The 21598-nt window shown below is 36.3% G+C and overlaps 1 long non-coding RNA gene across 1 annotated transcript in view; it reads left to right on the top strand.

Annotated features, from left to right (window-relative positions):
* Nucleotides 1-20901, top strand: part of LOC146431239 (uncharacterized) — a 33094-nt gene extending 12193 nt beyond the window's left edge. The window contains exons 2-6 of the long non-coding RNA XR_014854913.1: nucleotides 936-1022; nucleotides 2217-2298; nucleotides 3506-3618; nucleotides 6528-6580; nucleotides 20843-20901. This is a non-coding gene — a long non-coding RNA (uncharacterized LOC146431239). The remainder of the gene's footprint in view (nucleotides 1-935; nucleotides 1023-2216; nucleotides 2299-3505; nucleotides 3619-6527; nucleotides 6581-20842) is intronic.
* The last annotated feature ends 697 nt before the right edge of the window (nucleotides 20902-21598 follow it).

The following is a 21598-nucleotide window of genomic DNA, read 5'->3' as shown; positions in this document are numbered from 1 at the left end:
AGGCTAAAGAGTTTTGTTGTTTTTCCAATAAACATAAACCAAACATGTTTGGTTTTAAAGTACAATAAGAGCAATAAAAAAATCCCATAATTTTCTGCCAATTATCACTTCAGGCTGTGATCTTGTCAGAATTCATAAGCTCCCAGCTCCAGTACTGCCAGGATATGTTGCTATTGATCTCCCCTGAGTCAATGCTGTATAATGGTTGAGGGCATGAGGCCACCTAAGGCACTGTCACATAATACTGAGGCCCTGCTTTGGTCTTTAACTGTGTCAGGGTTGTCATATGCAGTCTGTAAATACAGTCTGTAAATACAGAAGGAAGAGATCTTTTCCTTCACTGTATTATATTGGTGGGTAACCACTGCTGTCTTTTAACTCTCACAGCAGGCTGACATTTCAGGTGCCTCTCCAAAAGTTCCAGTTACGGTGGTTCTTGCCAGTCAGGCATCCTCTTGCAAGACCTCAGTGTTACTATGGGTGTCTTGTTTCTTAAAAATCCACTACCAGTTTCAGGTAAAGAAGGAAATCTGGAGATGCTGCTGAAGAAGAAGAGTAAATGGGATATAAAGGCAATTACAGATGGTTGTATTTTAGTTGCAAATTGAAAAGTCATCGAGGAGTTGCATGGTGTCAGAAGAATAGTTGTCTTTGTGTTTTGGAGAAAATGTTATGTTTATATGTAAGAGAAATACTGCTTGATTAGAAGACTTCACAGTTTACTGTTAAGTGATAATGCTTTTTACTCATAAGGAGAAGCCTTATGGCTGAGACACTGCAGGGAGACTTAGATCTTTGTTCTATTCCCAGATCTGGGGTAGTTTATTTATGTCCTGACAATTATATTGTTTATGATTCCAAACTTTGCCTTAGTTTTCTTTCTACTTTCTTTCTCTCTAGAATGGTCACTATCTTCCTTAATTTTGTCTATGCAGGCTGCAGGCTGTTTGGAATGGAGACTTCTTGTTGTATTACTAAGTGAATGTATCATGCCTGGCACAACCAGAGCTAATGTAGTTTGGGTAAGTAGATATATATTTAATGCTACTGTTTTAAAAAAAAATTATTGTTAAGTGCTGCTGCTGAGTTGGAGTGCTTCCAGTTAAAGTTACTTTTATGTCTGGTTGTAGAGAAAATGTTTCACAGTGAAAGCTATAAATTTTCATTAACCAATACCAACTAAATTTGCCACAGGCTTCTAACTTCAGCTCATTATGCATCTTTGAAAGTAAAGTATCTTAGTTATTTGTTATTTGTCGAGGCTGAGCTGCAAAATCCATAAGTGCTCAAGAAATTATGCAGATATGATGGATCTGAGAATAAGAAAGATGGAGGGAAGGAAAGAGCAAATTTTGTCCTGAAACAATTGGACATGAGAGATTTTGAACTAATTTAGAGGACCAGGACTGTAGGATAACAGAGAAAAGTTCTGTTTTTTTCCTTCTATGAGTGACTTACATTTTCTCACCATTGTGCTCATATTTTAATAGACCAAATTAAAAAAAAAAAAACCAACAGTTTTATTCCTAATATAGGCATGGCCACTCTTTTAGCATAAATCCAGCTTTTTTTCAGGCTAGCTTCTGGTTAGTGCAGGTACAAAAAATAATGGGACTATGGATCTAGGTGCAAATTGATTTATTCAAAATTATTTCTGATACATATCTCTATCCATTTGACTGTGACACTCTGTAGAGATTCCTAATTAGCCAACTTCTTTTAAAATTCAATTTTAGATCAGAATCAGAGCAGTCAGTTTGATTTCCCAGTGGTGGGGGAGTGAGTGAGCAGCTCCATGGTGCTGAGTTGCCAGTTGGGGTTAAACCATGACAACTCATTATGTAAAGTTTTACTTCTAGAGCAGCTCTGAGATGCACTGAGCACAGAGTCCAAAGGGAAATACTTGCTTTGTGCCTAAAGTGTCTCTGAAATTTGTAAAAGCCAGGTTTGTGATAGACTGGAGGTAGTGCTTAGATCTGAACATTGGGCCTTAATTCTCAATTCTGGCTTTTGTATTTATCTTCCTCCTTTTGTGTTCCCTAAGTGAGCAGAGGTGATGGTGTCGTGATCACATTGCTTTCTTATCTAAAATTTATATTGATTTATGAAGAGGAACTTCACTGGCAATAACTAAAGATACAATCCCTGCTTTTAGAGGAGGAAACAAAAAACCAAATGATTTCAGTTCTTGTTAATCAAATTTTCAATCTCTGCAGTGAATAATTGATATGAAATCCAAACCTCTGTGAAGTAAATTTTATTCATACTCATGAACAGGACAGAAGCCACAAGAAGCTGGTAAGTATTTGCTTTGACAACTTTTATCAGGATAGGGGCCTTCATGATAATAGTTGTGAGGTTTGTTGTTACTTTAATTTAAAATTCCAGAAAGCCTTTATATTTTAGGACAAATCAAATGCAACATGCATTGTCCTTTGGGATGATAGGAGGAAGAGATTGAATTTGGGCTTACAATAAATTGTAAAAAACAAAAAAAATTATCCTGCACAGATATTTTCCTGCACAGGTTTATAGATGTTCATTTTTGGTATTAAGTCTTGCATTATATCTGAGCCAGAGTGGGAGCTCACAGCCTCCAAAAGAATAATGTCACTTCTTACTTCTTTTTTCTGCTGGTTTGTCATCAGCATGTTTCTTCCTTCATCTTCATCCCTTAGCTCAGGGATTCATGTGACACCATGAGCTGATTCAGCTGACTAAATGAGCAGAAAACTACAGTCCTCCAAAAAAAAGCACACCACAAAAAGCCCCAACCAACCAACCAACCAACCAAAGAACAACAACAAATCACTCCCCACCCACCGTCAACCTCCCAAAATCTCAGTATTTTTCTTCTTATTTGGTGAATTGAATGACCTCACTAAAGGTCAAATAAGTGGCAGAGACAGTACAAGGATGAAAACCTGTAACTGCGACAGGGACCTTTTCTCTCTGTGGGAAATTGTATATCACTTCAGTTACAGAGCAGGAACTTCCGTTATTAAATTGAAAATCTAGGTGCAATCCTTTTTATTTTTTAGCAGCTCTTTGCCTCTTGCAATTTAAAAACTTTTTAAATATTACAATATGCATTTAAAAAAGCACGTCAAATATTCATTTGGAATGTTGCTTTTTCCCCCCTCATTTTAGAAGACAATCAATATAAAAATCTAATATTTGTGAATCATGTAAGCTGCCAAGGACATCTGTATCTTCTGCAGTCTAAAAATCTGTTCTATAGGTGGCACTTAACAATCTACCTTTCTTTAGCATATGCTTAATTTTTCTGATTTCAGTGATCTTGCTTAGGAATAAAATAGTCAGAATTTGAGCCTTGCCAACAGAAAAAATTAGGCATTTTAGGAAATGCCATGTTCCCATTTTTTTGATTAGTTCTCCTTCTACTGGTTTGACCTATTAATGACCAGTTATGGCCATAGTTAGACCAGTCTGATTTCCATATCACTGTCTGCACATACTTTAATGTTTTCTTTTACTGTGATAGTTTCCTACCTGCTACACTGCAGAGTTTGATGAAAATTCAGCTGCTGTGAGAAACATGTGGCACCAACACTGGGATGACTCAAGAGCTGGCAGGGAGCCCTACACTTTTGCTGAGTAAGTTGTTATTCCTGAGTTTGCAATTTAATGGCTTGTATTTTTGCTGGAAAAATTTATATTATGATGTGAGATGTATTGTGGCTTCTTTTTAATTTTCACATTCTCTTAGCTATGACTTTTTCTGTTGTTTTAGTATCAGTCTAAAATAAGAGTTTAAAAGCAGTGGTCTCCTTTTCAGAGTCTGAGATTCCTTCATACACCACTTTCTCTGAGTTATTTCTGACTAATACATTGAATTGTAAAGGACAAAAGAAAGAACCTGATGTTATGGGTTTTTTTGTTTGGGGTTTTTTTTTTTGATGATGATGAGAATAGAAAGTATTATGAAATAGGAGCTATGCCTTGACAGAAGTAACAATTTTTGCTGGACTGAATTTCTGTGTCAAAATTCCCAGACCTTTCAGTCTTAAAAAGGGCAATTTTTTGGGTATTGCTTGTAGAAACACTGCATTGTACAATAGGAAATAAAAAACAGATTTCACAAGTTTTACATTTGTCTTTATACAGACACATTCAATTTTTATCTTAATATTGAAATATTGTAACAAGTCATGGGATTAATTTAGAAAGACCTCAATCTGCTGCTACCTCCACATTTGCAAAAGAAACTTAGGAAACCCAACCTGGGAAACCTTCTTTTAATATAGTTCTGAGTATACAGTTCATTACTGTCACTAAGACTCTCAGATTTAGTTTGACTTAAATGTCAGAAAATATTATTCAGGTGTGGAAGACACCAAAGATCACATCTAACTGGTATGTTGAATCTTAATTAGCAGGGAGACCATAGAACACTCAGAAGCTTCTATGAACTAAGAAAACAACCCTGACATTCTCTGCTCAGCTCTGGATATTTGTTACTGACTTTGATCTCCAGTGATAATCTCCAAAGACCCAGGATTCTGGCTCACTTAAAAATTGGGTTTACTTTCAAACTTTTTTATTAAGTCATTATTACCAAATAACTGGAGGGACTAGAACCTCATAAAAAGCATTTTATTTCCCATTACAAGAGTTAGAGCTCAGGCAACAACCTTACATAAAGCAAAGCTTGTTTCTTCTCTGCAGCTCAGTTTACTTAGTGTTAAATATATTTTGTGCATTGACACTGTGTCCTATTTGGGTTTTATAGCAATCAGCAGGTTTTGTGCAGGTCTCATTATGTTTGGAAAATATCACAATATTTAAAAAAAGATGTAATGAACAAATAGTTGTGAAATGGCCTAATGCATTAGCCTTTGCTTGAGATAAGACCACAGTCCACATTAGAGTTAACAGACTCATCTGACAAGTAGGGGGAAAAAAGCAGTTTTTTCTTCTAGATTTTCTTTGATATTTGCTCTTGGCAGGATTATTTCTAATTAGATTGTTCTTTTTCCCAGTCTCAGAAGGGACACATACAAGCAGACTTTGTAGCTCATGCATCTGAACTGCAGCTAATAAAGTGCACTGACACTGCAGCTAAATTTGCATTTTTAAGAAGTCCATTGTCATAACTAATTACATAATTTCCCTTCATTATGTGAGAATGTTATGGGAGCAATCTGTGAAAGACTCTGCATCAAACTTCAGATTCTTTAGACTTCTATTTATTTGGGTCTGTTTGACAGAGAATGGTCAGTCACACTGGTCATTTTAGGTCTTACCTGAATTTATAGGTTATCAGTGCTGTCTGGGCAAACCTTTCTGCAAAACCTGCTGAAAACTGCTGCCCCCAGTATTTCTGTTCTATTGTCAGGTGCAGCTCTTCAGTGACATCGATGTGTCTTGAAGACTAGACTTCACATGCTTACATAGATGAAAATGATTTAATTTTTTTTAAAATAAAAGAATTATTTTATTAAATGCTTTCTATATAATTGGATAATGCTTTCTGTATAATTGGATAATGGGGCACTTGATTATCTTCTGGTTCTCATTGATAAATATTAGGGGAAAGGAAATAGTATTTGTTCATGTGGTACACAGGAAGTGTGATTTGACACATCCAAGTGGCTTTTAGGTCCTTATAAACAATTACATAAGAGTTACTTTAACTTAATTTTACTTTATTTGAGGAACAATGTGCAATGTAGCTACGTCGTCAATTGGCTTCCAAGAAAGAGGAAATGTAGGGCATGTAATAATGTTACATTTAGAAATCCATAGAAACATGACTTTTCATTGCAATCACTGTCTTCCTACTATTGCATATATTAATTTTTTATTTCTAATTTCTGCCTTTTATTCTGTCTATAGAAGAAGTCACTCAATTGTAGTCTGTGACTGCCAACTCTCCCCTTCAAGAACAGATTATTGACCATTTTTTGTGTTTACTGTTAGTGAAGAAGCCATTTAAAATAATTTTAGTAGGGTTGGCTGAAGTCCATAGGTCACATGCTATTTGAGCCTTTTATCTTATTGAATTCGGGAGCTGAAAGTGACATAGTAATGAAAAGTCAGAAGGGGGAGAAGTGGATCAATATATTGCTAAATTCTTATTGAAATTCTCATGCTTAGACTGTTCTGGGTGGTTTTATTTCTGCTTAACATTTGCTGAGTAAAAGTCATTGCCCTAGAGATGCAAGATTTATTGACACACAGAGATGAAAATGATTAGCTAAAAGGTTTCTGCACAAAGAGAATCAGAATCAGCTGAAACGTGACAGGGTGGCTTTATATACAGGAGGCTGAGCTATTTCAAATAAGTTATTAATGTTCAAACTGAAAGCTGAGGTTGTTAATATTATACCAATTGTTTATTCTTTGCTTCCTTCGTAGGGACCATAAAATTCTGAAAAATTTCAGTTATATATATAGGCTTACATTTTCTATACATGCAGGCTTTGCTTTTTAGAGTTCATAAAGGCTTTATTATGTTCCCATAGATTTGTTTTCTAATTAAATACATGGTTGTTTATTTATAGATACCATATTTTAAGAATTGACTTTATAGAATGTTCCTGCAGTCCTGACAAAGGTAAAGTTCTATGACAATATATTCTGATTCATTAGGAATCATGCACACTCATTTTTTATTTGATTTCATATGCCACATACTCAGCATCTTGGTACACCCTGTTTAGCTTTTCAAACATCTGAAAGATGTCAGCATGATTTGGCTTACAGTGCACATGAGCCTGCCAGGAACACAAGGCAGAACCTCTGCTTTTTGGCCTAATGGAGAGCAGGTTTTGTCCTCAGACTCAACTTTCTCTTGACTTTGTGCAGGCAGAGTATAGTAAAGCCTGGAAAGTTTAATTGTCAGACAGATCAAATTGAATTACAGTGTGGTCCAGTGCTCTCGTAAGTCAAACATAGGGAAAAAATTCATCTAACTGAGTGGCATTCAAGAGTTTACTAATCTTACTAAAGCTGATTACAATCTCAGTGTCACTACATTTCTAGTGATAATCTCTACTGGGCCACATCTTTTCTTCCTTCATCCCGTTGCTGAATGGACAGTGATCCATAGGAAATTTGTAGTACTCTGTAAAAACCTGCTGTGTCCTGCCCTGGGCTGCCAGCACAAGTGCTGGAGGGTTGAGCTTCCAGCCTCAGAGCCTGGGATAAGCAGAGAAGGTGCTGTGTCAGTGCCCTGGTGCCCTGAGTCAGAGCTGGGTTTGAGGAAGGACACATCCCACTGTTGAGCTTGTCTTGACTAAAGGACAGGGCTTTATATAACTTGCTGTTTCTCATTATTAAATCTGGAACATTCTAAGAAAAAACTACTAAATAAAAAAGATTAAATACAACTCACAATTCAGAGAAAATGAGATGAGAGATTACTGAACACCAGACAAACCTGGAAGTATTGAATAATTATATATACTGTTGCAGGCAATGTTGTATGAAATTTAATTCTAGGTTTCACATGGGTTTTAAAGCTCTGAGCAGGTTTTATTTTGAAATAGAAATGATTAAATGTAATTTTTCAGTAGTTTTACATGATTAATGTAACAGGCTGATTTTCCTTTGAGTACATCATAAATACCATTCACATTGGTGTGCTATATATGGAAAGTTTTATTGCTGCAGCACTTTATGAAATTATTCTTTGGGAAATTATAGATATTCAATGAATAATTCAAAGGAAAGAATAAAACAAAATCTAATAAACTCTGCGTATGACTGAACTTTGACATTATTACAGTAATGTGTATACACAAACTTCGCTGTTATTCTGGAAAAATGATCCAAGTAGAGACTGATTTTTGTAAGAAGAATGTTTTCACACTTTAATTGTCAGAGTAGAAAAATGACAATTATTAACTAATTGATAACCTGAACACCAATTATGCTTTCTTCTCTTTCTGGAGAAGTAAAGAGCAAAAGCCATGAAAGATAAATGTTTGAGGAAATACTGGAATTTTGCCAGGGGCTCCAAGCATTGTAACATTTTCTGGGAGTCTAAAATACTCCTTTAAATCAGAAAATTAAAAACCTTGAGAGAAGTCACATATTAGAGGACTATACTAAAAAGTGCCTGTGCCCTTTTCTCCCTTCACTACTTTGGGGAAAATAAAGGGGTGAGGCAGAGGTGTTTACAACAGGTAGGGAATGGGAATGAGAAGAATGATGTGGTCTTGACTAAGCTGGGAAAAACTGGGGCAAGTGATGAGAGAGACTGAGCAGGTATCATCTTGGTGCTTTCTTTGCATACAGCTGCAACACAACTTCCTGCTGATACTAAATTGCTGGGCTATGGAAAATAGTTCATAAGCTCTTTACACTGGTAGGACAGAGTCCCTGCCACTAACATCTTGTTTAACTCCTTAGAGGAGCCTTGGGTAGCTAGAAAGTGCACAGAAGGGTACAACCAAAACCTTTTCACACATTTTTACAGTCTCACCATCCTTAAGGACAATGGAACAGGGCAAGAGAGGGGCATTTCCTCCTCAAAAGGGTTAAAGCTGATTTAACACCATACTCCTTCTCTTATCTGCCCTCTGGATTTTGTGCTCTTTCCCTTCTCACTGCACTGGTATCCTGTAGAGCCTGACCTTCTGGCTTAGCATAGAGTGGATATGAATGCCTGTGGTATCTTCATGTTATGCACTGACTTTGGAGACAATTTTAGGCAAAAAAAACCTGCCCACCACTTTAATGGTCCTTGAGCCTGGGAAAAGGACAGTCCAAACCAAGCCCACCCTGTATTTCAAACAGCTACAGCAGTTTCAGACATTTGTTAAAAAATTAAAGTCCTATAGCTCCCCTCCCAGAAATTTCCTACAAATATGTCCAATTTTTCTGTTTTTGGTATATAACATGGCAACACTTCTTCAGTGACTGTAAATCAAAGTAACACCAGGGATTTTTAGAGCAGTATATGAATTTATTCCCACTGATGGGCTCGTGATTAGCTTTAGTGGTCCCAGGGAGATTTATGTTACCTGGAGGGTCTAATCCACTGATTTCATTGGAACTGTCCAACTTACTCCAGGTGGAGAGCTGCCTATATCCTACCACTCTTTCTGTCAAATTTGTTGAACTAAAAAAAGTGGTCACAAGACACAGAAAAAAAGTTTATGAGTTTGACATGTTGATGACTGTCAAGGAGTTCCCTTAAGCTGAATGCATCTTTAGGTATGGAACTGAGTCTTGCTTTCTCCCTGCTGTAGACTCCCAGCTCTTCAATGTGCCCATAACTTGAATCAAATTAACAATCTGATTGCAGCTGAACTAGACATGTGCCATAGGAGGGATGCTGCTGAAGTCCTTCCACTGAAAACAATTGTCAAAGTTCTCTAAAATTAATGTAAATGAGAGTAGGATCAAGCCTTTTTCTGTGAGTGTTTGCTTGTATTAGAAAATGGGGGAAAAAAGGGGATGGTGAAAAAACAGGTAACAAGTGTTCTCATTTGCCTGGAAAAGGCACTAGTGCTTTTTTGGAATTGCCTCCTGATTTGTTATGAAACTCTAAAATTTTTATTTTTAGTTCAGTTTTATGACTAATCACAGTTTGACAAATATGGAAATTTGTAAGTGCGGGGGAATTGATGTGCAGTAAATTTTGTTCTTTCCCCTGTTCAGTTTGAGGATCTGCATGTTGATGTATTTATTTTGAATTAATGTTTATTTCAGTAAGCTGAGGGAATTGTTATGATTATTATGAAAGGGCCTGGTATATATGTAAATGAAATGGAGAGAAGCAGGAGAAAGAAACTAATTTGCTGTTGGAATTTGAGGATAAGTTATCTTGGTCAAAGCTTCTAGAAAAATATTATTCCACGTAGCAAACCTGCTTCCTCCTTGTCTTAATAAATTCTTGTATTGTAAATTTGTGTAAAGGAAATTGATTTGGAACACCAACATCAGTTTAGTCAGTCAGTTTATATGTTATTGGAATATTTTCAGTTACAAGCAGTATAACATATGTCCACCTTTTCTTTAAGGAATTTGGGAAACAACATTCTTGTTGTCAATGTGAGATAACTGGGTGAAGATCTGGGTTTTAAAGTACAACCATTTTTTATTTAAATTTATTTTGCTTGCAAGGATTTTACTTAGCTAAACCATATATAAATGTGGTTTTAGGAGACTTGGTTCTTTAGATATAATGTAGGGAAAGTCCTTCTTTTTTTGTTTGAAGAAAACTTGTTTTAATGTGAATTACTTTGATACTTGCAGTGTAAACAACACACAGTGGGATCAGTTATCAAAAAGGTGACTTTCTAATGCAAGTTAAAGGCTGAAATGATGAATTCCACATCTGTTAAACAGACTTAATTTCTGGTGACATTATAAACTGAAAAGGGCAACAAGCTCCTTCTTCATCAAATGCAGATCTCTCCAAACAGATTACAATTTAGACTGTGTTCAGAACTGCAGGTAAAACTGCTGAATGGTCTGAAGAATGCAAGTTACCCTGGTAGGGGAATACTTGCTGACTTTTTAGGATTTTGGCTCACTTTCTTGAGACATATTGCTGGATGCAGTTTTACAATTATAGAGATGGGCTCTTGGAGGAGATACTTGATATCAATAAATTTCTACAGTAACTTGCATTATATGACACCTGGCAAGAGTCAGTCTCATGTTCTGAGATGTTAATCCAATGCATGGTTGAAGGATTTGAACATGAAACACACACATTAATCATAATTTACGATTAATATGTCCTATGAAGGACATAGTCAAATTTCTTACATCAGGATGTGCTATGGAATTATTGCTGGTGTAAAATTTAAAGGAAGCATCGACAAGTTATAGTTGAATCCATTCCATTTATACATCTGTGTCCAAGGTGCAAGAAAACATTTGCAGAATCAAGTTTGCAAGGCAGCTTTTCTGAGGATGCTGCACAATGAAATACCTGCAGATTTGATGCGCTCTTTAACAATTACTTTGAAATAGGACTTCCTAGTGCTGTATGATTTCTTTTCATGATAATCTGCCCCATGTGTTTCACAGATTCATTTTTAGTCTGTTTCCCTCCAAACCCCTTTTTCTCTCTTCAAGGCAGTGATCATATATCTTCATATATCTACTATTTCTACTTATCTGATGAGTCTGTTATAGTACTCATCTAATAATTTCCCTTTCTTTTTATTGCTTGTGAATGATGAGATATATTCTAACTATGCAGCTAAAATTAATTTGGAAGATAGTTTTTATGGCTGATTATTTTTATATTCATTTCTGAACTATAATTCATGTGCTACTAGTTAAAATACTTTGTCATGGATACACTTCCAAGTCTTTCATTTAGTGATATTTTCAAAGACATTAGAATTGTTCCAAAGCTTTCCAGCAGAAAAATACACTTATGGAATAGACCTAGGCCATTTGTTTATCTTGTGGTTTTCATAATCTGCACCAACTCTGTTCTACATTTTCAGGGAAGTTTTTTCTCTTCCAAAAAGACACAGCTTGTTTTACATAAGAGCCAGCTCTAGACTCTGAGCCACTGCAAATTAACAAGGTGGCATCTGTGGAATGACCACACATCCTCCTCGGTGCATTCATCTCAGCTGTTACCATTTCTCTGAACCTGGGGAAACACAGGTCAGGAAAACATGGTTATAAAGGCACCACACCGTGACCCTTCCAGACCTGCATAGCTGAGAAGCATAATAAAAATATATAGAATAAATTTTCTTTTTAATACATTTCTACTAAATAAAAAATACACTGCAAAGTCAGAGCTAAGAAAATGACAGAAAGACGAGCTCTGCTTACAGAGGCTGACTTTTTTCCAGCATTATAATTTTGTAGTTCTTCCACTTCATCCCAACAATTTTCTTCTGAGTTATAACATAACTTCCTATCCTCACAATTCCCTTTGTAAATATCATAATTGACTACCATTCAGAGAAGTGTGATTTCTTCTTGACATACGTACTGAAGGGCTCAATCATGGGCCTGACATTGCTCTGATACAAAATTGGCTTCAAGCTGCTTTGAAGATTGCAGTAGACACATCCTAACATTTTGAAAACAAAGATCCAACAATATTCTAATATCACTTACAGGAATGTGCTGAGGTCTTTGTGCCTTTTGAGAGAGGGAATGTCAGCAGTGGGAAAATCTGAGGGATCCAGTCTTTAGTGTGGTAATACTTTGGTAATTTCTTCCTTCCATTTTTTTTCTTCTCCTGAGTTTATTAGTTCTGTCTTTTACCTTGCACTTGTGCCCTGTACATTTTAATTAAAATCCTTTTCCCAGAATAGAAGGGAAATTATAAGTATGAAATTTTAATGAAATGCTTATTTTTATGAAATATTTATACTTTTTCATTCTAGTAAACATTTTTCATTGTCATTTTGGGACAGCAGGTGCTTGAAGGGCTTTTGTTTTGTATTTTCAATGGAAGTTTGATGTTATTTGATGTAAATATCTTCTGACAAGCTCAGGGTATCACTGGGTCATAGCAAAGGTAGTCACCCAGAGGACAGATTCACTGAGGTGTGCTGTCAGACTCATTTTCCATGCAGCCAATCATTTAATAGGCAAGATGGTATCACTCCTGTTTAATAAAATGAGTTTTACATTGGAGAAGCAACAAAGAACCTTGCAGAGTTTGACATTTACTGTTAGGACAGAGAGAAAAGTGATGCAGTTACTAATGACTGTGTTGTCACCAGGTGTCTAAGAATCAAACTTTATAGCAACAGGTTTTTTGCTCAGTCCTAATGATTCTGTCTCAACAGTGAATCGATGAGTAAACATAAGCTAATGTCCTTTTCAGGTGTACTCTTAGTCCTACAGAGCTTATTTCTGAGAAAGTCTCTGTTTTCTGAGTAGGCTGATAAAATTTCAGGCAGTTATGACCTTATAGTACATTTTAAGAATCCACTTATATGTCTAGGAAGAGCAAGAGAGTTTTAATGTAGAATGCAATGTGGCACATAATTACAGAGGGCCAGCTGATGAGAAGAATAGGAGGTCTAGATGAGGTCTAGTAGTCAGTCCCACATCTTGGGTTCCATCCTCATGGTTTGTGAGTAGAAGGACCTTCACACTGTACATTACTATAAAAAAAAATTGTTAAAAATTGACCAAGGCAGAGAATTTCTATCCACATTATACTGGATTACAAGTGGTGTGTTTTGAGTTGGTGTCATCCATGGAGATGCACCTGAGTCTGTCACACATGGGGACTGCAACATGTGTTTGTAGTAATATACCCTCAGAGCTGCTGACCCAGAATCTGTTTTGTACAAGCAGCCTTGCAAGTGACTTCTAGTGTGTGGCTCTTTCTCTCTCTCCTTCAGACAGGTCTGGCTGCTCAGTTCCCAAAGCACCAAGTGTGATTGTATCACTTATCTGGCTCTTAGACCCTGCCCTGCCTTCTATCCTCTCAGCAGTCTCAGCCTCCCTTGCAGTTGCTCTCAACAGCATCCACCAGTAATAGAAGGGATGGCTGAGTAAAGAGAGACAGAAAATTAATCTTCTGTGGAATTTTTTTAAGTTCAGTAAGAACGAACACTATGCAGTGTTGGGCCAGTGTGACTTCAAAATGGAAAATTACAGAGTACTGTGACCAAAAAAGGGTTGCTACTCTGATCAGGAATAAATAAATGGGGGAGATGCTTCTGTGGGACCAAAGCAGAGGTGAGACTTGTATCATCTCAGACATTTTCTTCTTTGAGAGAATTGGATTTCCTCTGATCCAGGGCAAAGTGTAAAGTTCTGGGTTCTTAATCAATCCTCACTTTAGGAAATATTCATCCAAGCTAGTGCCAGAACTGAAGTCTTCAGCCGGCTCTCAAATTGTCTCAAATTCTGCTCTCAAATTCTCATAAAATGCACTGCTTTTTTTTCCTCGTCATATCATGTCATATCATATCAAGACAGTGCAAACATCGATGTCATTTAATGAACTGTAATGGCAGCACATTGGTTCCAGGCAATAAGTTTTTATTTAGCTCTATTATGCAAAGATTAATATTAGCATGATCACTTCATGTGATTATTATTTTTAAGTTGTCCCAATTTTATGGACGTTGTATGACTAAATTGTATTTGTTCTTCTTCTTCTTCCCCTTGCAAGCACAGTTTCCCTAATATTAAATCTTCCAACATCCTGCATCCTTTCTATCAGGGTGTGCTGTTGCTGAGCAACACCAGATTTGCTCTTTAAAATTATCCAGGTTTCTTTAGCCAGCTTTGTGAGTTGGTGCAACAGGGAAGCAGTAATATGTCTAAATGCTTTAAAAATATACATACTTTTTGTTCAAACTATTTATTAACATTTTTTGTCTTTGGGCCATCACACATGGGTATGTGGCTATACATTTAAAAATAATACAGTTCCACATAATTTTTTAATTCTGCTCTGAGGATTTTTGTAATTATATAACTGTACTTGTATAACATACATTAACTCTTTATACATAGGTGCGAGAAGAGAGAAAAATTAAAACATACATGTACTTGGGAAAGTTTTTATCAGAGGGAGTATTGATTTTTCCCCCTAAAGCATATATATTTCAACTTGGCTGTATAGATTGTCATAAAAGTTGACAAAATGTTTCTTTTGACCTTATAATTGAGTGTTGTAGGAGTTATTTTCCTGTAGATTAGGTGGTATTAACTATTTCAACACAGACCCTGATAAAGGACCATGTATGTTCCAAATGTCAATTTTAATGACAATAGCAAAAACTTTCAGTACTTTCTTTTTTTAACTTTTCCTGTGGATATGACCATTACTAGCAAGATGATAAAACCTGTGTGTAATATTAGCACATATGGCCAACATTTGATTAGTAGGGCTGCAAAGCAGGGGAGAGGCTGAGGTCTTGCTTACCTGGTGGAAGCTCAGGCTCCTAAGAACCCTTGTGAAAATTGGAAACCTCAGCCTCAGCAGAGGACTGTGAGTGCCTTCGTGCTCCTGTGCCATAGCACAGGAATGCTTTGGGAGAGAGGATCCTTGAGCATCTGAGCTGTTTACCAGGAGCTGAGTCTGTTTGAAGTATGTTCTTCCCTGTGTTCAACAGAAAGCAATGTTAGTATGAGTTCAAGCTGTCAGAACAAGGCACTGAGAGAACAAACCAGTGGCAAGAAGTTTGGAAATGGAGCTGCACTTTCAGGCACAGAAAGGAAGAGACTGGGTTGCAGCTTCACACCTGTTTTCAGTTGATTTTCAGCTTGCTGTTACTAAACAGAGCAATATCTTCAGTCCCTGCCCTTCATCCTCAGCAGCATATGTTCACTGTTCTCCAGAGCTAGTGCTTGTAGAGCTTTGCAATGAGTTATATCAGGGAGCTTATTTGGCCAAAAACGAATGTTCAAGGGGGTCTTGCTGGTTTAGTTTGCAGTTGCATCAGTTCCCTTATCACACTCACTGTGCAACCATGGGAGAGATAAAACCAGTGTTAGAGAGAGAATGAGAAGGAGTAGTTTCATAGAGAGGGGAATTTAGAAGTCCCCCATTTCCCTGGCAGACTGGGTTTATGCTGGATTAAAGCAGCTGTGTAACCATGGCCACAGATCTCCTAGGATAGCTAAAGGGTTTTACAGGTGCTCTCTGTGCTTTTCTGTGAAGCTTGTAAATACCTTCTCTGCAGAGGAATAGTGCTGCAAGAACCTCGCCTATGAATCCATGAAGGTTTATGGGACTCCTTTGTTGTTTGTGTGATATAAGAAGAGGGAGTTCTGGGAAGATAGCTTTGCATAAACCAAGAGTGTAGCCATCAGCTGAATGTCTAAGTGGAAGAATCTTCCCTATTCCATCACAGCTTCCTTCTTATTGACTCTCTTCTTGTGTGCTCAAGTCAATTTAACGATTAGAGATCAATTTTAAATTAGAAAGAGGGAATATTCAACCCCTGGAAGATGAAAAGTTGGAAGCACTTGAATACACATGCAGAACACAGACAGTCAGAACAAATCCTTTGGCAGCCATTGCAGAGGAGGCAAAGAAGAAAAGCACAGCAAATAATGATCTGGAAGTGTTGATTACCACATTTTTAAAGCTGTGAGAGATCCTTGAAAATGTTGACCCAAGCAATGATTACACCTAAGAGAAACAAAAGGTAATTACTTAGGAGATAATAAATCCAAGAAGGAAGGCAAAAATAGTATCAGGGGAAAGTGTTAAAATGTTGTGCAAAGGATGAAAGGATATTTTAAGTCCAGATGTTCCTTTATGAATTTATGGGAAATGAGCCTGCATTTGAATAGTACTTTGAAAGCTCTCCAAGGAGGAAAAAAAACCAGGGCATTTTAAAATTCTGTAATTCTGATATAGCTGGGAGAAATCTTTTTATTAATCAGTTCTCAGAAGGAGGTTCTCAGACACAACTTTGTATTTCTCTTTAAGAATCTAATTTCCAGCAATGTTTGTAAAAAGAATTGGCTGCACTTAGGTTGTTGATGTACTTGCACCACAATTTATGACACCGACAGGCAAATCTCTGTATGTGCTTGTTTCACTGTGCTCTGCATGTGGTTACTCACCTGTCTCCTATCTCTTTGCATGGATGATAAGCTCTGTCTCTGCACAGAGATAATTTTTGATTCTGTGTTGCTGCACACGTCATGTGTCTGAGTCCCAGCCCTTAGCTAAGAATCCTACTTAGTGTCACAACAAGGATAATGCCATTCAAATACCACTAAACTTTGCCATGCTTCAGAGGCTTCTGGCCTCTAACCTGTGCCCATAACAGTGATTTTCTGCTGCCATTTCTGAAGTAAGTTTGGCTGCTTTGGACTTCTGACCCTCCCTGACCCAATTTATCAAGCTGAGTGACAGTAATTCCATTAAGTTGAACAGCTACTTGGAGAAGAGAAATAGACTAAGAAGTGAACCATACAGGCTCACAAGTATTAAAACAAAGAAAATAGCTCAATGTTTGTCACTAAAAAAAAAACCCCAAACCCTAAGATGTTTTAGTTAATCTCTTTATAAGGTATTAAACATAAGCAAATGCTGTGTGCTTTGCCAAATCATAGCAGCATGAAAGGAAAATAATAATGAAAAAGATGTAAATCCACGCAGTGGACATGAGAAGTGACATTGGTCATGTTCCTCAGGATGAAAGACAAAGTTAAGTATACTATCTAGGTTCTAAAATTGACAAGTCAACTTGTATTTAGTTTCCTTCTTAGTAGAGCATTGAGCATATTTGCATATGGCCAAAGCCTTGGGCAGCACTTCTCAAAAGCTGACAATTTTCTTGGTGTTTACATTTTCACATTACCAGCATGCAGAGTCTTGAAGAAAGACCAAGGCCAGGGAATTAATTGGAAGAGTTAACTGAGGGTGGAGGAAAAGTGGGTTTGATAAATGAAGCTGCTGTTTTTCACTCAGTAGTCAAAGGGATTCAAAGCTGCTGGCATCCTGATGCACAGCCCTCAGCATGTCAGAAGAGCATCTCACTAGTTTAGCTGTACTTCAGCTCTTGTGAAATCAAATGATATCCACTCAGCTGGGTGAACTTAACTTAAATCACATGGCAAAGCATTCAAGAAAATATTTTTTCCCAATTACATGAAAATGAAGCTAGCAAAAGTCTTTAGTGATGAAGGATATTTTAAGGATATGATTGATATTTCAAGATCTTTAATTTCAGTTTTTGAAAGTCACAAGTAGCCATGAATGCTGCACATCATTATCTAAAACAAACACTTCATGATTTCTCTAAGCACATCCTGGAAATAATGATCAGTTGCCGCCTACAGAAGATAACAAACAACAAATACTGCACTGTAAAAAGAATGAAATTTTGCATTGAAGAGCTTACTCTATGTCTCTTTTAATTTGCACATTATTCAGATGGTATCTAACAGAGTATTTATTTACACACCAAAAGTTAAACTCATTAAAAAGCGCCACCACACAGGCAACTCAAGATGTATATTTATTTTCCAAAATCTCATTAAGCTCAGGTACTTCTTCTACATTTCCTTTCATAATAATGAAGCACACACAGAGTTTCTGCTAACACCGAACAAGGAATCTTTAAAAACAAAGTGTACAATTCTCAGAAACAAATCTGTTTGTACAAATGTACTCTGCCTCCCTTTCTACTTTTGCCTTAGTGATTTGCCAAGGACTTCCTTCAACACCTTGCCTGGTCTCCTTCTTCAGGTACACTTAACTACTACTGCTATTGCTACTACTATTTCAAATACTTAACTATAGTAAAACTGTGTATTATTAATAATTGGAAGGGATCATAAGAAACAATAAGAAAGGCTTCAAAGTATAAAACTGTTCTTTGTAGCAGTTTCATCTTAATGTAGAGTGTTTTGGGGGTTTGTATAATTAAAACCAGCACCAGATCACAGAAAAACTGTTTACAATTTGTCACTCAAGTTATTCCCTCAGCAATGTCATCGTTTCGTTGCCCTTCCAGGAATGTGTGTATTTGTCCACACACGTCAGTAACTCTTTAGCAGTAAACCTGTACTCACAGGTATATTTATGGAATATATAAATATAGAAAAATACATAACATCTATAATAAATATATATTTATTATATAAATACTAAAAAAAACCCCCAGATGAACACCCCAGTGTCCATTAGCAATTGAAAAAATGTATGATCTTTACATACTTGACTTATCTAATGCTTTGGCCTATCCTCAAAAGTTTCTCATTTTTCAAAGCTGTTTTCAACTGGAATGACATTTTGAATTCCTCCAAGTATAAGTAATTGGACTGAAGCCTGGCAAGTATTTGCTACATTGAAAAAGGATAAAGAAAGGGTGCAACTTCGAATTATTTTTTTCCTTTTCCCCCTATTTTTCCTGAAAGATTCTGTAATTTAATATAAAGAACAACATCAAAAGAAAAAAGTTAAATCTATCATCTCTCCTCACTTTTAGGGACTTGTTAATGTGACAGTGGTGTTTATTTTTGGCTTTTTTTATTCTCTGCAGATTCACCTTAGTGTTCATTTATGAAATAGACTTTTGAACAGATGTTCAAAATTGAGATGTTTAATGGAAATGTGTGATTAACACCCAAGTCCACCCGAAACATCCTGGGAAAAAATCTATTGTCAGTAATTGTGATTAAAGTATCTCTGTAAGTTCAAATAGCCAAGTTTGCCAACTTCTTTGTAGCTCAGTCTCCATTACAGGGGGAGAGCAGGGGATAAAGGAGTGGGTGTTACACTTCTTTATTTTCATTATTGTAATATAAGATAATATTGTTTAATAAGTATGTGAGGATGAATTCAGCAGTAGGGCTTGAAGACTAATGAAAACATTAACTTCATAATCTTCCTAGAATTGCCATTTCCATATTCCAAGAACACTTAATCAGGACCATTATGGCAGTTCCTGACTCTCTTTTCCCAAGTGAAGTACCACAAGCTGACATCACTTCCTGCAAAGTTATGGAAAATGTTGTCATTGTGCAACATGAATGTCCCTTCTCGTGCCCAACCCAACATCTGTGCAGGTGTGATGAAAGAGAATTATACAGAACATGATGAGGCATCAGAACATTGACTGACGGGGAGCCTGTAATGGCCAGAGATGGCTCTGCTCCTTGAGATTTTACTCTAGATTTACAGTAGATTTTACTCAGAATAAGTGACTTAATTTTACCAAGATACCAGCCTGTAGTAAGGAATTGGTGTGCAGCACTCGTAACCTTTGTTTAAAAACTCTTATTGAGTTTCTTTGTAGTGATGAAGTATTCACTGCTGAGAAACAATTCTGAGCACGATGATAAAACATTGCAAATGCCTAGCTGGGGATGTTAATCTGTAAAGGTGGTATTTTTTACAGCTGAAATATGTTATGCTAAAGTACTCCCAGTTGGCCTAATTAAAACTGAGAAGCAAGTGAATGCTGTATTTGCCATCTTCATGTTCTGATGCTCTTAACCTATAGAACATGCATTTATGCTTTAATAAAGTTCATTAAGAAGTGCATAACTCAGGGATAAATGGCAGAAATTGTAATCATTGGATTATAAGCCCATGACAGTATTTTACAGTAGTTACAGTGAATTTCAGAAAACTCCTTCTAGTAACTTTTGGTTTAATCCAAAGAGTATCATAAAGCATTAAATGGTTGTTTACATGAACAAATATCGAGTTTTCTTCATGTTGTTGTACATGTGAGGTACTGGCATACAAACCACAGTAATGAAAGAATCTTTTTCTCAAGGCATTGAGGTGAACTAAAAAGAATTGCCAGAAGGGAAATGTCCTTGTCCCTCTGCCTTCAGTGTGAATGACTGAATGCAGTAATAATTGCTCTCCTGTTTGCTTTGATATTGGCTTTCAGATTTCTAGTTTCATGTCAGATCTTACTGGCTTGGGACACAAAACTTTAAGTCATCATCTTTATTTTTGCTGTATCCTCTGTACTCATGTAAGGCATTGTATTCAGATTTAGATCTCTTGCTGAAAGTATGTAATTAATAATTAATCAAGAATTAAAAATCCATGTTAAAAAGAGAAGCATTTTAAAGACAGTATTTCTTTGTCTAAGTAGTTTTTTTTAATTAAGACCATCTACTCAATACCTTATTGGACATTTAAGCACATATAATTGTAATGTTCTAATAGATAATCTTTATTTTTCTTGGTTGTTTTTCAGTTTTCTATGGGACCTGTATATCCACAAGCACTTTTTAATGTTGATTTAAATAGTAGCTTGTATCTTCATGTTTATTAGCCTTTCAAATGCCTCCCCATGTGTGTCCACATGACCTGGAGCTAATGGCTGAGTCCTAGGCAGGACAGTGACCTCTAATGGTAAGTCAGCAACTCACAGAAGGAATTGCTGCGACTTTTCTCATTATACTTGTAATGAAACTGTCTTTTCAGAGCTTTTCTTCAGTGCCTTTGAAACTTCCAAGTTGTATTCCTTGGTGGAGTCAGAAGGTATAGTATTTTAAGATTTGTATAATGGCAGAGAGTAGATTAAAAGCGTGCAGAGAGATAATGAAAAATGTGTTTTATTATTCTTTCCTGGTAGAGTATTTCTTTTTGTCAAAACTGCAAATTTCAGGCTAATGTTATAAACTGAGTTTTAACTTCAGGAAGCACAAGCAGTGCTATATGGGCCTTCCTTGTGCTCAGTATAAGCATATGAAAATGGAGTGATTATCTCTGAGTTTTCTAATCCACACTAACAGGATCATTTGGGGATAGAATTAAAATTATTTGATATAATAGTTAACTCTCCCAAATATATTTTTTCCTGACAACTGGAAGACTTAATTTAACAAATAAACACATTGTGCCAATTCCCCAATATTAAAAAAAAAAAAAAAAGCCACCTACTGTTTCATAATTCTGTAAAAAAATTACAAGAGGTTAGGTTTTCAGGAAATTTTAGCGGAGTTTCAACTTTAAAGTGAGCAATTATATTGAGTGCTCTTGTACAGCCACTAAAAGAAGATATAAATATTTACTGTTGCTCAGTTGTTGTAATGCAGTTCTTCATAATTTACTATTCTTTTTTGCCTACAGGTTTCCATCTTTTTATATAGCATATGTATGTATGAGATATAAATAAAATGTAATAGGATATAGAAATATTGGAAGGTAATAGATGTATTTCTGTGGTGCTGTTTCCAT

The sequence above is a fragment of the Lichenostomus cassidix genome, chromosome 13 (assembly GCF_008360975.1).
Source record: "Lichenostomus cassidix isolate B80296 chromosome 13, HeHo_3.0, whole genome shotgun sequence".
NCBI classification, from domain to species: Eukaryota; Metazoa; Chordata; class Aves; order Passeriformes; family Meliphagidae; genus Lichenostomus; species Lichenostomus cassidix.
This window is presented reverse-complemented; position numbering and strand designations above follow the sequence as displayed.